This window comes from Prionailurus viverrinus, chromosome B2 (genome assembly GCF_022837055.1).
Source record: "Prionailurus viverrinus isolate Anna chromosome B2, UM_Priviv_1.0, whole genome shotgun sequence".
Classification (NCBI taxonomy): domain Eukaryota; kingdom Metazoa; phylum Chordata; class Mammalia; order Carnivora; family Felidae; genus Prionailurus; species Prionailurus viverrinus.
In genome coordinates this window covers 151013669-151029492 of record NC_062565.1, presented here as the reverse complement: position 1 = coordinate 151029492, position 15824 = coordinate 151013669, and the positions used below count along the sequence as shown (strand labels likewise).

At 58.8% G+C, this 15824-nt stretch overlaps 1 protein-coding gene across 1 annotated transcript in view; it reads left to right on the top strand.

The window, feature by feature from the left end:
* The first annotated feature begins 4274 nt into the window (after window positions 1-4274).
* The window catches only part of FRMD1 (FERM domain containing 1), a 35848-nt gene continuing 24298 nt past the window's right edge, over window positions 4275-15824 (top strand). Inside the window, exon 1 of the mRNA XM_047859995.1 lies at window positions 4275-4530. The gene's annotated coding sequence lies outside the window, so the exon portion shown is untranslated. The remainder of the gene's footprint in view (window positions 4531-15824) is intronic.

Genomic DNA, 15824 nt, shown 5'->3' with positions numbered 1-15824 from the left:
ACACACAGACACGCACATACACAACCACCCCCCCCACACACACACGCACATACACAACCACACACACCCACAATCACACCACACAACCACACACACATAACCACATGCACACACACAACCACACAACACACAAACACACAACCACACACACACCCGCACACACGCACATGACCACACACACACACCCGCACACACACACAACCACACACACACGCAACTGCACACACACAACCACACACAAACACACACACATGCACACACACAACCACACACACACGCCCGCACACACATATAACCACACGCACACACACAACCACACACACCCGCCCACATACAACCACCCACACACAACCACCCACACACAACCACCCACCCCCCACACACACACAACCGCACACACACCCACACACATCCACACACACAATACAACCACACTCACACAACCAGACACACACAATACAACTGCACACACACAACTGTACACACACCCACACACATCCACACACACAATTCAACCACACTCACACAACCACACACATACAACCACACACACACAAATACCCACACACAACCACACACGCACACACAACCACACACACACGCCCGCACACACACACGCACACACACACACGCACATACACCACACACACACAAACCCACACACACGCGCACACACACGCGCACGCACACACAACCACACACACATGCACACACACACAACCACACACATAACCACATGCACACACACAACCACACACACAACCACACACACACAACCACACAACCACATGCACACACATACACAACCACACGCACACACACGTACACACACACACGCACATACACACGCACATACACAACCACACACACATAACCACATGCACACACACAACCACACACACACCCACACACGACACACACACAAAACCACACACACTCACACACACACGCACATACACACAAAACCACACACACATGCACACACACGTGCACGCACACACAACCACACACACAACCACAGACACATAACCACGCACACACACAACCACACACATAACCACATGCACACACTCAACCACACACACAACCACACACACACAACTGCACACACACCCACATACAACCACACACACACAATGACACACACACAAAACCACACAGACACCCGCACACACACAACCACACACACACACCTGCACACACACACACACGCACACACAACCACACACACATGCACACACATACGCACATACACATGCACATACATGCCCCCACACACACACACGCACACACAACCACACACACGCACACACACACACATACACACAAAACCACACACACACGCACATACACATGCACATACACAACCACACACACACAAAACCACACACACGCACACACACACAACCACACACACATGCACACACATGCACATACACACGCACATACACAACCACACACACACAAAACCACACACACGCGCACGCACACACAACCACACACACATGCACACACACGTACATACACACGCACATACACATACAGACACACAACCACACACACAATCACACAACACAACCACACACACATAACCACACGCACACACACAACCACACTCACCCACATACAACCACACACACACAATCCCACACACACATAACCACACCCACCCAGACACACACAACGGCACACACACCCACACACATCCACACACACAATACAACCACACTCACACAACCACACACACACAATACAACTGCACACACACAACCGTACACACACCCACACACATCCACACACACACAATTCAACCACACTCAGACAACCACACACATACAACCACCCACACACAAACACCCACACACAAACACCCACCCACACACAACCACACACACCCACACACGCAACCACACACACACACGCACACAGACACATAGCCACATTCACACAGCCACACACAACCACACACACGTAACCACACGCACACACACAACCACACACACACACAACCACACACAAACTGCACACACACCCACCTACAACCACACACACAACCACACGCACACACAGCCACACACAACCAGGTACACAACCACCCACAGACAACCACACCCACACACACAGACAACCACACCCACACACAAGCACACACACACAGCCACTCACACACCCACACACACAACCACACACACACACAGACAACCACAAAGACAACCACACAGACAACCACACACCCCCCCGCACACACACGCCCACACACACACACACACACACAGCAACACACACACAACCACAAACACACACACGCACACACACAACCACACAAAACCACACACACACACACACCACCCACGACTGGACAACACATACCCTCCAGGCATCATGACACCCGGACCACAGCCTTTCTTGAAGTTTCTGGAACGCGCTCGTCTGTGATAACCTCCCCAGCACCAAGGCCTTTGCAAACCATTTGTGCTTCTCGAGGGAGCTCACGGGTGGCACGGACCATCTTCACTTAAATGGATCCTTGCTTGGTCACCCTTGTAGCTAAAAGGGAATCGAAAGGGGAGGTAAATCAAGACCGACAGGAGCTCCTTCCTGTAGACTGAGGTGCCTGGTGATTTGCACCTGTTTGACTTGTTCAGTTGTACCTACATACTGTCTTGCCGTGTAGAAAAACATCGAAAGGCTAAAGCTGGCATAGCCCTTACTGTGCCAAGCACTTTCTGAATGTCTTATAAATATCTGCTCAATGAGTCCTCAGACACCCCTATAAGGAAATACTAGTATTAACCCCACTTTACAGATAGAGAAACAAAGGCAGTGAGTGGTCAGGACACCGACGGTCACACAGCAAGAAGGTGACAAAGCCTCAAAAGTCAGGCTCCAGAATCCATGTGCTGAGTCACCAGAGACTGGATACGTCCTCTGCCAATTTTCACTCCGGGCTGATCACGTGACTTGATGGATGGTTTTGAGAGGTGTAACAGTTCAATGGTACAATTCAAAGTGGCTTGCTAATATATTCACTTATTCAACAAGTTTCTGCCTGCTGACTAGTGAGACTTGCTCACCAGGTGTGGAGTCAACAGCAAACAGCAAATGCAGACCACGGGACACGACGGGACAGGGAGGACCGCCCTCTGCTTGTTTAACCATGCCACCTTCCCCGGGCGATTGGATCCTCTCTGCCTCAGTGTCCTCCTCTGTGAGATGGGAGGGCTGGTTTCTGCACTGCAGAATGCTATGCAACGGCGAACATTCTGGACGGCGGGCATCGTTAAAGACAGCTGGTGTGCAACTGTTAGGCTCTCGTGGGTGAATGGGGGGAGACACAGAATTCACGCTGCAAACGAATAATGGAGGTTTGAGCCGATGTTCAGTGTCCAGAGGAGGGTGACTCACTGGAGTTGGAAAAGGCTTTGCCTGAGTTGCTACTTTTGAGTGTGGCTCTGCCATGTGAACTTACTCATGAACACCCACACCCACACTATTCTGGGTGGTGGGATTTCAGCAGTAAACAAAAGACAAGAATCCCAGCCGTGGAGGGGCTTACCCTCTGACGGGGCGGGGTGGATAGGGGGGTCATAGCACATCGAACAACCCCCCTGGAGTTCTAGAGGATGACGCCCGTCTGGAGAAAAACAAGCTGGGAAGGGACAGGTGTGGGGGCAGGTGGGAATAAGGAGAAAGGGGAGGCTGGAGCCTGGAGCCACTGCCTCCGGTGACCTTGCCAGTGCCCTTGCAGGGATGCGCAGGGCAGCCCAGCTGTGGCTAGAGTGAGCTGCACCCGAGCTCCTCCCCACTGCAGGCCTGGGTGTGTGTGTGTGTGTGTGTGTGTGTGTGTGTTCTTGCTGTTCCAAGGTTTGGGCCCATCAGCCCCGACTCCTAAAGGTTTCTGCGGGAAAGTCACCAGGCCAGAGAGGCCCCAGGTCAGCCCCAGGTGTTGATCGATGGTGACCTTCAACCTTCCCGACCTCACTCCAGCCCCTCCCACGGCCCGGGTCTGCCTTTGTCTCCGAGAACAATCTCAGCGCTTCCTGGGGGGGGGGGGGGGGTTTGGGGGGGGCCGGTAGGGGAGAACCGAGGGGCGGGCCTGGAGAGGTAGGGGCTGAGAGGGGCCGGGAAGGGTGGGGTGGGACCCCCGAGGGATGGGGAGGGGACGGGGGAGGGATAGAGCGGGTCCGAAGTGGGGACAGGGCGGGTCAGGGAGGGGAGGGGAGAGGAGGCGTGCAGGGGCGGGAGGGACGGAAGCCCCCGCCCACCGCAGCCAGGACGCGCCGCCGCCGCTTGCCCCCAACCGCCGCCCGCGGGGCTGGCTCCATTCAGACCGCGAAAAGCGGCGGCCGCGTTCACGCCTCTGCACCCGGATCCCGACCCCGACCCTGATCCCGACGCGGACCCGGACACCTACCAGGAGTCGGAACCAGACCCCGACCCGGACCCCGACCCAGACCCGGACCCCGCCCAATCCCAGACCCCGACCCGGAACCATGAGCCCAACCCGGACTGAGACCGCGACCCCCGCAGGTGAGCGCGTCCGTCCCCGCCCCCCGTGACCCCGCCCACGGCCGAGCCACTGGGGGACACGGGCACCCGGCCGCGGACTGTCACCTCGCCGCCGCCGTCGCTCGGAGTTCGCGCCCCGAAGTCAAGCTGAGGACTCGGGACCCTCCCGCGGGCCCACGGTCGTCCCTTCGGTGGCTTCTGACTTAGAGGTGGGGTCGGGGTCCCAGCTCTGCGGCGCCTTCGTCCCCTACCCTGCCTCTCTCCCCGACCCTCTCCCCCCCGGCCCCCCCCCCCCCCGGCCTCCTATCCTCCCCAGCGTCTGCCCTTGCCTCGTGGACCCCGAGGCAGGTGCAGGGACACCCGGGCTGCGCGGCCCCTTTAGTCTCCGCGCCGCGCGCTCGACCCCCGCGTGGCCTGTATTTGGGTTTTCCGGGCTTGTTTGAAGAGAGCTGGGCTCAAAGGTGCCTGAACAGAGGGAGGCGGCTGGCGGGGGACCCGGGTCTTCCCGCCCCCAGAAGTTTCCCTTTGCAACCTGATGTGGCTGGTGCTCCTGCGAACGGTGGAGGGGAGACGGGAGGGCTCGGTGACTTAATTCCGGCGGAGGTTTCAGAGGGCGCAGGGGGGCTCAGGAGCCGGGTGGGGGTGCTCGTCCAGCACGGATTTGTCTGCCGCGGTACAGGTGCTGCCTCTGTTTAGCGAGTGGCTCGTGGGGGTGTCACGTTTGCTTCGGGGGCTCAGGATTCTTAAGAAGGTGGCGCCCCAAAGAGCTTTCCGGCCCGGAATCACTTGCTTCAGTTCTGTTCGAAGCGCAGCCTAAGGCTCAGACTGCACCCTCTGAGCTTGACGGGAAGTTTGCTTTCCGATTCCAAAACGAGTGGAATGTCCGCTCTCCGTGGGCGGGACCGCAGGCCTGGAGCACGTCGGAGGACACCTGACACCTGCTGATTAGTGTGGTTGTCACCACAAAGGTGCTGTGGCCACCTGGCCTTAGCTGTTGCCGCATCTTGTAGAACGTGGGCTGTGACCGTGGGCACCCAGCCCAGGGGCAGGTGACCGGGGCGGCAAGGCGGGCCTGGGCTGCCAGTGGCCCTTCCAGCCTTCCCCCCGCACCTCCCCCAGCCCCGCGAGCCTGCGTCCGCACACTGCGGCCTGCACGTGTGGGTGCGGGGCGCCCCGGCCGGGAGGCTGGTGTGTGTAGCCATCACCACAGCACCGACGTTCTAGTGAGCACGGCCGACTCTGCCGGCACCGGCCCGGTGCCGTAGGGGTGTCGGCTCCTTAATTCCAGCCTGTGCTCCTCCAGCTGCCTGCGGGACCCGGGGCTCTCACCGTCCTGCTGATGGCACCTGGCCAGCACCCCCCGGGGGAGCCCCCTCCTCTGGGAGCTCTGGAGGCACCGTGGGCGGAGGGGTTGGGTGAGGGCTGGCCCCCAGGACACGGCCCCCACTCCTGGGCACGGCTACAATGTTGACAAGAAGCCCGGTGGTCCCCGAGGGGGTCGTTCCCTGAGTTCCGTCCACGGTACCCAGGGCGCCAGCTCCTGCTCTTGGGGCCAGGCGAGCACGACCCCAACGGTAACCGCGGGAGGTGTGCCCACGCCTCACCCGCGGGAAGGAGGCCGACTGTCTGCTTCCAGGAGCCGGGGCCTGCCCGCCCTGTGCCTGCTGCGCGGCTCGGGGCCACCTGGGGATGCGCGCCACTCTTGTGGGTCCCCCTCACCTGCCTTCATGGGTGGGACTGACGTGGGGCCCCCAGAAGAGGCTGGGGGGGCGGTGAGGGAGGCACTATTGACTCTGAAGCGAGGTCTTGGCACACGTATTTGTGGAGCATCTGCCACGTGCGTGAGTCAGGCTGCTGGCAGGACGCACAGGTGTGTGCACAGGGGAGGCGAGGCCATGGCGGGGCCAGTGCACCAAGGACGGTGCCCCATGTGGCCTGTCGCGTGTCTGCTGAGCGGCTGGGCCCTGGGCACCTGCCCGAGGAGCCTGGGTCACGCTCTGAAGAGACCCACGCACACCCGCATCCAGCTCTGTGCTAATGGGGCAGAGCCTGCTTGGGATTCTCTCTCTCTCCCTCCCTGCCCCTGCCCTGCCCACACACTCTCCCTCTGTCCCTGCCCCTGCCCTGCTCTCTCTCTCTCTCTCTCTCTCTCTCAAAATAAATAAAATAAACATTAAGAAACATTAGAAACAAATAGTCTGGTCCACACATAGGTACAAACCAAATAGTACCTGAGACCCTTCCTCCCACAGGTAGGACCCCCACTCTCGGGGGCTGTTCCCCTCCCCCACCCACCCTGGGCACGGGAGGGCCACTGCTCTGGGGGACTTAAGTGCCCCCAGGGTGGCACTCAAGTGTGCTTTTGTGAGAGAGTCTGGATGCAAAGTCCCGGTGCCCGCCCTCCGGCAGAGGGTGTGACCCGACAGCAGGCACCCCCCTCGGTGGAATCTGGGCCCCGGGCCGGACCGAAGCGGCACCCACGCCCACCGCCGCTCTGTCACCTGACCGAGGGGACGTATTATAGAGTTTCCTTCCCGGCTGCGGAAGCTCTGTCAGGCATTGCTCAACACGGTCTAGGGGCCTTGAAGGCGGCTCACCCCTCCTGGCCGCAGCCCAGGGCCCCAAGGCCGGCCTGCCGCCTGCAGCCGCCCAGCTCCAGCACTGTCCCTCCTCCCCGTGACTGTGCCCCGGGCTCGGGCCGGGTGACCCCCAGTGAGAGGTGCTCCCCATACTCTCCCAGGCCCTCCCCACCAGCTCCCACATGCACCTTCACAGACTGCCCTCTCTGAGCTCTGAGGGCTCGCTGACACCGCTCTTCCTTTGAGTTCCTGGAGAAAGAGCTTGCATGTGCATCGTCTCTGGACCCGAGTCCAGGCTTTCAGGTGGCTTCTGTGCCACCTGAAGATGTCCCCGGAAGATGTCCAGTGCTGGGAGAAACCAGAGCTGCGCCCTGGGAAGCACCCAGGGGAGCTCTGGTCCAGAGGCCCCTGAGAATGCAGGACCCGTCCTGGGGGTCAGGGCTGGGAGGTCCCCGGCCTGACCAAGGGGCGCACCTGGCACCGTGGAGGGGGGGTGTGGGGGCAGGGCGGAAGCACACGGCAGCCCAGTTTGCTTCTAGCCTCGCTGATCCATGTGTTCCTGGGCAATTCCCTTACCCTGTTGGGCTTTGGTTTCCTCCAAATGTAAAATGGACACAATACTGGCCTTTTTGTGTTATGGGTTGTGTATGTGAGAGATTTGGGAGAGTTAAAGCATAAATACAAAATACACTTAAATAAAATGTGAGGTTCAGTGTCAGGTGTTGGCCAGGCTCCTGGGCGGTTAAACCATAGCTGAGAGGGGAGAGGGGTTCAAGGGCTGCTAGTCTGGGGGAGCTAACTCCCCAAGGCCACCCGCTAGTGAGAGGGGTGGGGACACGGTCACCTGTGCAGCACAGACATGTCTCAGGAGTGTCCCGACGGAACACCAGCAGCTGAGGACCCCTGTTTAGCATGACTGCATAGCTCCATGCCTGACGAAGGGAACAGGGGACACAGGGAGGCCAAAACCCTTTTCATTTCGCCCTCCCACAAAACGGGTTTGTTTGCCTCTTTAGTTCGGACTGATCTGCACCCGAATTCAGCTTCCTAAGAGGTCACAGAAAGCTCCGGGTCGTCACAAAGAGCAGCTCTTCTGGTGGCTGTGGAGAGAATCTCATCGTGAAGGTTCAGATGGCATTTACTTACTCCAAACAAGTGCTCAGTCCACGGAGCCTCCAGAGACGCTTTCGCCTCTAGACCCCATGCTTTGCACGTGGCAAAGACCCACGAGCCTTGTCAGACGTTCTGTACACAGATTGTGACTGTGTCTCGATTCCCAGTTCTGGGAACTTCCACCACCGGGACCAAGTGAAAGCCTTGGAGTTGGTCCACAAAAGCTGAGCAACCTTGTAAAACAACATAAATTAGGAAGGAACCTCGTGTGGTCTACTCTGACATTTCCATTTGAGGCTGGTCATAGTCAAGTGTAATGCGAAATGTGTTGGCTCATTGCAGTTGACGGGCTGGGAGAAGGGGGAGAGCATGTGTGATGACCGTGACCTTGACTTCAGAGGCAGGATGCCTGTGTGATGACCATGTCCTTGAGCTCTGAGGCAGGGGAGCCTGTGTGACAACTGTGACCTTGACTTTGAAGGCAGGGGAGCCTGTGTGACGACCGTGACCTTGAGCTGAGGCAGGGGTGCCTGTGTGACACCTGTGACCTTGAGCTCTGAGGCAGGGGAGCCTGTGTGACGACCGTGACCTTGAGCTCTGAGGCAGGGGCACCTGTGTGACGACCGTGACCTTGACTTCAGAGGCAGGGGATCATGTGTGACAACCGTGTCCTTGACCTCAGAGGCAGGGGAGCCTGTGTGACGACCGTGGCCTTGACTTCAGAAGCAGGAGGGCCTGTGTCACGACTGTGACTTTGACTTCAGAGGCAGGGGATCATGTGTGACGACTGTGACCTTGAGCTCTGAGACAGGGGAGCCTGTGTGACGAATGTGACCTTGAGCTCTGAGGCAGAAGATCACGTGTGACGACCGTGACCTTGAGCTCTGAGGCAGGGGAGCTTGTGTGACTCCCGTGACCTTGAGCTCTAGGCAGGGGAGCCTGTGTGACGATGGTGACCTTGAGCTCTGAGGCAGGGAAGCCTGTGTGACGACTGTGACCTTGAGTTCTGAGGCAGGGGATCATGTGTGACGACCGTGACCTTGAGCTCAGAGGCAGGGGCACCTGTGTGACGACCGTGACCTTGACTTCAGAGGCAGGGGAGCCTGTGTGACGACTGTGACCTTGACTTCAGAGGCAGGAGAGCCTGTGTGACGCCCATGACCTTGACTTCAGAGGCAGGGGATCATGTGTGAAGCCCGTGACCTTGACTTCCGAGGCAGGGGAGCCTGTGTGACGCCCGTGACCTTGAGCTCTGAGGCAAGGGAGCTTGTGTGACAACTGTGACCTTGACTTTGAAGGCAGGGGAGCCTGTGTGACGACCGTGACCTTGAGCTCTGAGGCAGGGGAGCCTGTGTGACAACTGTGACCTTGACTTTGAAGGCAGGGGAGCCTGTGTGACGACCGTGACCTTGAGCTGAGGCAGGGGTGCCTGTGTGACACCTGTGACCTTGAGCTCTGAGGCAGGGGAGGCTGTGTGACGACCGTGACCTTGAGCTCTGAGGCAGGGGCACCTGTGTGACGACCGTGACCTTGACTTCAGAGGCAGGGGATCATGTGTGACAACCGTGTCCTTGACCTCAGAGGCAGGGGAGCCTGTGTGACGACCGTGGCCTTGAGCTCTGAGGCAAGGGAGCTTGTGTGACGACCGTGACCTTGAGCTCTGAGGCAGGGGAGCTTGTGTGACTCCCGTGACCTTGAGCTCTAGGCAGGGGAGCCTGTGTGACGATGGTGACCTTGAGCTCTGAGGCAGGGAAGCCTGTGTGACGACTGTGACCTTGAGTTCTGAGGCAGGGGATCATGTGTGACGACCGTGACCTTGACCTCAGAGGCAGGGGCACCTGTGTGACGACCGTGACCTTGACTTCAGAGGCAGGGGAGCCTGTGTGACGACTGTGACCTTGACTTCAGAGGCAGGAGAGCCTGTGTGACGCCCATGACCTTGACTTCAGAGGCAGGGGATCATGTGTGAAGCCCGTGACCTTGACTTCCGAGGCAGGGGAGCCTGTGTGACGCCCGTGACCTTGAGCTCTGAGGCAAGGGAGCTTGTGTGATGACCATGTCCTTGAGCTCTGAGGCAGGGGAGCCTGTGTGACAACTGTGACCTTGACTTTGAAGGCAGGGGAGCCTGTGTGACGACCGTGACCTTGAGCTGAGGCAGGGGTGCCTGTGTGACACCTGTGACCTTGAGCTCTGAGGCAGGGGAGCCTGTGTGACGACCGTGACCTTGAGCTCTGAGGCAGGGGCACCTGTGTGACGACCGTGACCTTGACTTCAGAGGCAGGGGATCATGTGTGACAACCGTGTCCTTGACCTCAGAGGCAGGGGAGCCTGTGTGACGACCGTGGCCTTGAGCTCTGAGGCAAGGGAGCTTGTGTGATGACCGTGACCTTGAGCTCTGAGGCAGGGGAGCCTGTGATGACCGTGACCTTAACTTCAGAGGCAGGGGACCTGTGTGACGACCGTGACCTTGAGCTCTGAGGCAGGGGATCACATGTGACAACCATGACCTTGAGCTCTGAGGCAGGGGAGCCTGTGTGACGACCGTGACCTTGACTTCAGAGGCAGGGGGCCTGTGTGACGACCGTGACCTTGAGCTCTGAGGCAGGGGATCACGTGTGACAACCGTGACCTTGAGCTCTGAGGCAAGGGAGCTTGTGTGATGACTGTGACCTTGAGCTCTGAGGCAGGGGAGCCTGTGACGACCGTGACCTTGACTTCAGAGGCAGGGGAGCCTGTTTGACGACCGTGGCCTTGACTTCCGAGGCAGGGGAGACTGTGTGACTCCCGTGACCCTGAGCTCTGTGGCAGGGGAGCCTGTGTGATGACGGTGACCTTGACTTCGGAGGCAGGGGAGCCTGTGTGACGACCGTGACCTTGAGCTCTGAGGCAGGGGATCATGTGTGATGCCAGTGACCTTGACTTCAGAGGCAGGGGATCATGTGTGACGACCATGACCTTGACTTCAGAGGCTACAGTGCCTGTGTGATGACTTGGCCTTGAGCTCTGAGGCAGGGGCACCTGTGTAATGACTGTGACCTTGACCTCAGAGGGAGGGGATGATGTGTGACGACCGTGACCTTGACTTCAGAGGCAGGATGCCTGTGTGATGACCATGTCCTTGAGCTCTGAGGCAGGGGAGCCTGTGTGACAACTGTGACCTTGACTTTGAAGGCAGGGGAGCCTGTGTGACGACCGTGACCTTGAGCTGAGGCAGGGGTGCCTGTGTGACACCTGTGACCTTGAGCTCTGAGGCAGGGGAGCCTGTGTGACGACCGTGACCTTGAGCTCTGAGGCAGGGGCACCTGTGTGACGACCGTGACCTTGACTTCAGAGGCAGGGGATCATGTGTGACAACCGTGTCCTTGACCTCAGAGGCAGGGGAGCCTGTGTGACGACCGTGGCCTTGACTTCAGAAGCAGGAGGGCCTGTGTCACGACTGTGACTTTGACTTCAGAGGCAGGGGATCATGTGTGACGACTGTGACCTTGAGCTCTGAGACAGGGGAGCCTGTGTGACGAATGTGACCTTGAGCTCTGAGGCAGAAGATCACGTGTGACGACCGTGACCTTGAGCTCTGAGGCAGGGGAGCTTGTGTGACTCCCGTGACCTTGAGCTCTAGGCAGGGGAGCCTGTGTGACGATGGTGACCTTGAGCTCTGAGGCAGGGAAGCCTGTGTGACGACTGTGACCTTGAGTTCTGAGGCAGGGGATCATGTGTGACGACCGTGACCTTGAGCTCAGAGGCAGGGGCACCTGTGTGACGACCGTGACCTTGACTTCAGAGGCAGGGGAGCCTGTGTGACGACTGTGACCTTGACTTCAGAGGCAGGAGAGCCTGTGTGACGCCCATGACCTTGACTTCAGAGGCAGGGGATCATGTGTGAAGCCCGTGACCTTGACTTCCGAGGCAGGGGAGCCTGTGTGACGCCCGTGACCTTGAGCTCTGAGGCAAGGGAGCTTGTGTGACAACTGTGACCTTGACTTTGAAGGCAGGGGAGCCTGTGTGACGACCGTGACCTTGAGCTCTGAGGCAGGGGAGCCTGTGTGACAACTGTGACCTTGACTTTGAAGGCAGGGGAGCCTGTGTGACGACCGTGACCTTGAGCTGAGGCAGGGGTGCCTGTGTGACACCTGTGACCTTGACCTCAGAGGCAGGGGAGCCTGTGTGACGACCGTGGCCTTGACTTCAGAAGCAGGAGGGCCTGTGTCACGACTGTGACTTTGACTTCAGAGGCAGGGGATCATGTGTGATGCCAGTGACCTTGACTTCAGAGGCAGGGGATCATGTGTGACGACCATGACCTTGACTTCAGAGGCTACAGTGCCTGTGTGATGACCATGTTCTTGACTTCGGAGGCAGGGGAGCCTGTGTGACGCCCTTGACCTTGAGCTCTGAGGCAGGGGCACCTGTGTAATGACTGTGACCTTGGCCTCAGAGGGAGGGGATGATGTGTGACGACCGTGACCTTGACTTCAGAGGCAGGATGCCTGTGTGATGACCATGTCCTTGAGCTCTGAGGCAGGGGAGCCTGTGTGACAACTGTGACCTTGACTTTGAAGGCAGGGGAGCCTGTGTGACGACCGTGACGTTGAGCTGAGGCAGGGGTGCCTGTGTGACACCTGTGACCTTGAGCTCTGAGGCAGGGGAGCCTGTGTGACGACCGTGGCCTTGACTTCAGAAGCAGGAGGGCCTGTGTCACGACTGTGACTTTGACTTCAGAGGCAGGGGATCATGTGTGACGACTGTGACCTTGAGCTCTGAGACAGGGGAGCCTGTGTGACGAATGTGACCTTGAGCTCTGAGGCAGAAGATCACGTGTGACGACCGTGACCTTGAGCTCTGAGGCAGGGGAGCTTGTGTGACTCCCGTGACCTTGAGCTCTAGGCAGGGGAGCCTGTGTGACGATGGTGACCTTGAGCTCTGAGGCAGGGAAGCCTGTGTGACGACTGTGACCTTGAGTTCTGAGGCAGGGGATCATGTGTGACGACCGTGACCTTGACCTCAGAGGCAGGGGCACCTGTGTGACGACCGTGACCTTGACTTCAGAGGCAGGGGAGCCTGTGTGACGACTGTGACCTTGACTTCAGAGGCAGGAGAGCCTGTGTGACGCCCATGACCTTGACTTCAGAGGCAGGGGATCATGTGTGAAGCCCGTGACCTTGACTTCCGAGGCAGGGGAGCCTGTGTGACGCCCGTGACCTTGAGCTCTGAGGCAAGGGAGCTTGTGTGACAACTGTGACCTTGACTTTGAAGGCAGGGGAGCCTGTGTGACGACCGTGACCTTGAGCTGAGGCAGGGGTGCCTGTGTGACACCTGTGACCTTGAGCTCTGAGGCAGGGGAGCCTGTGTGACGACCGTGACCTTGACTTCAGAGGCAGGGGATCATGTGGGACAACCGTGTCCTTGACCTCAGAGGCAGGGGAGCCTGTGTGACGACCGTGGCCTTGAGCTCTGAGGCAAGGGAGCTTGTGTGACGACCGTGACCTTGAGCTCTGAGGCAGGGGAGCTTGTGTGACTCCCGTGACCTTGAGCTCTAGGCAGGGGAGCCTGTGTGACGATGGTGACCTTGAGCTCTGAGGCAGGGAAGCCTGTGTGACGACTGTGACCTTGAGTTCTGAGGCAGGGGATCATGTGTGACGACCGTGACCTTGACCTCAGAGGCAGGGGCACCTGTGTGACGACCGTGACCTTGACTTCAGAGGCAGGGGAGCCTGTGTGACGACTGTGACCTTGACTTCAGAGGCAGGGGATCATGTGTGAAGCCCGTGACCTTGACTTCCGAGGCAGGGGAGCCTGTGTGACGCCCGTGACCTTGAGCTCTGAGGCAAGGGAGCTTGTGTGATGACCATGTCCTTGAGCTCTGAGGCAGGGGAGCCTGTGTGACTACTGTGACCTTGACTTTGAAGGCAGGGGAGCCTGTGTGACGACCGTGACCTTGAGCTGAGGCAGGGGTGCCTGTGTGACACCTGTGACCTTGAGCTCTGAGGCAGGGGAGCCTGTGTGACGACCGTGACCTTGAGCTCTGAGGCAGGGGCACCTGTGTGACGACCGTGACCTTGACTTCAGAGGCAGGGGATCATGTGTGACAACCGTGTCCTTGACCTCAGAGGCAGGGGAGCCTGTGTGACGACCGTGGCCTTGAGCTCTGAGGCAAGGGAGCTTGTGTGATGACCGTGACCTTGAGCTCTGAGGCAGGGGAGCCTGTGATGACCGTGACCTTAACTTCAGAGGCAGGGGACCTGTGTGACGACCGTGACCTTTAGCTCTGAGGCAGGGGCACCTGTGTGACGACCGTGACCTTGACTTCAGAGGCAGGGGATCATGTGTGACAACCGTGTCCTTGACCTCAGAGGCAGGGGAGCCTGTGTGACGACCGTGGCCTTGACTTCAGAAGCAGGAGGGCCTGTGTCACGACTGTGACTTTGACTTCAGAGGCAGGGGATCATGTGTGACGACTGTGACCTTGAGCTCTGAGACAGGGGAGCCTGTGTGACGAATGTGACCTTGAGCTCTGAGGCAGAAGATCACGTGTGACGACCGTGACCTTGAGCTCTGAGGCAGGGGAGCTTGTGTGACTCCCGTGACCTTGAGCTCTAGGCAGGGGAGCCTGTGTGACGATGGTGACCTTGAGCTCTGAGGCAGGGAAGCCTGTGTGACGACTGTGACCTTGAGTTCTGAGGCAGGGGATCATGTGTGACGACCGTGACCTTGACCTCAGAGGCAGGGGCACCTGTGTGACGACCGTGACCTTGACTTCAGAGGCAGGGGAGCCTGTGTGACGACTGTGACCTTGACTTCAGAGGCAGGAGAGCCTGTGTGACGCCCATGACCTTGACTTCAGAGGCAGGGGAGCCTGTGTGACGACCGTGGCCTTGAGCTCTGAGGCAGGGGAGCTTGTGTGACGACCGTGACCTTGAGCTCTGAGGCAGGGGAGCTTGTGTGACTCCCGTGACCTTGAGCTCTAGGCAGGGGAGCCTGTGTGACGACTGTGACCTTGAGTTCTGAGGCAGGGGATCATGTGTGACGACCGTGACCTTGACTTCAGAGGCAGGGGAGCCTGTGTGACGACTGTGACCTTGACTTCAGAGGCAGGAGAGCCTGTGTGACGCCCATGACCTTGACTTCAGAGGCAGGGGAGCTTGTGTGACGACCGTGACCTTGAGCTCTGAGGCAGGGGAGCTTGTGTGACTCCCGTGACCTTGAGCTCTAGGCAGGGGAGCCTGTGTGACGATGGTGACCTTGAGCTCTGAGGCAGGGAAGCCTGTGTGACGACTGTGACCTTGAGTTCTGAGGCAGGGGATCATGTGTGACGACCGTGACCTTGAGCTCAGAGGCAGGGGCACCTGTGTGACGACCGTGACCTTGACTTCAGAGGCAGGGGATCATGTGTGACGCCCGTGACCTTGAGCTCTGAGGCAAGGGAGCTTGTGTGACGACCGTGACCTTGAGCTCTGAGGCAGGGGAGCTTGTGTGACTCCCGTGACCTTGAGCTCTAGGCAGGGGAGCCTGTGTGACGATGGTGACCTTGAGCTCTGAGGCAGGGAAGCCTGTGTGACGACTGTGACCTTGAGTTCTGAGGCAGGGGATCATGTGTGACGACCGTGACCTTGACCTCAGAGGCAG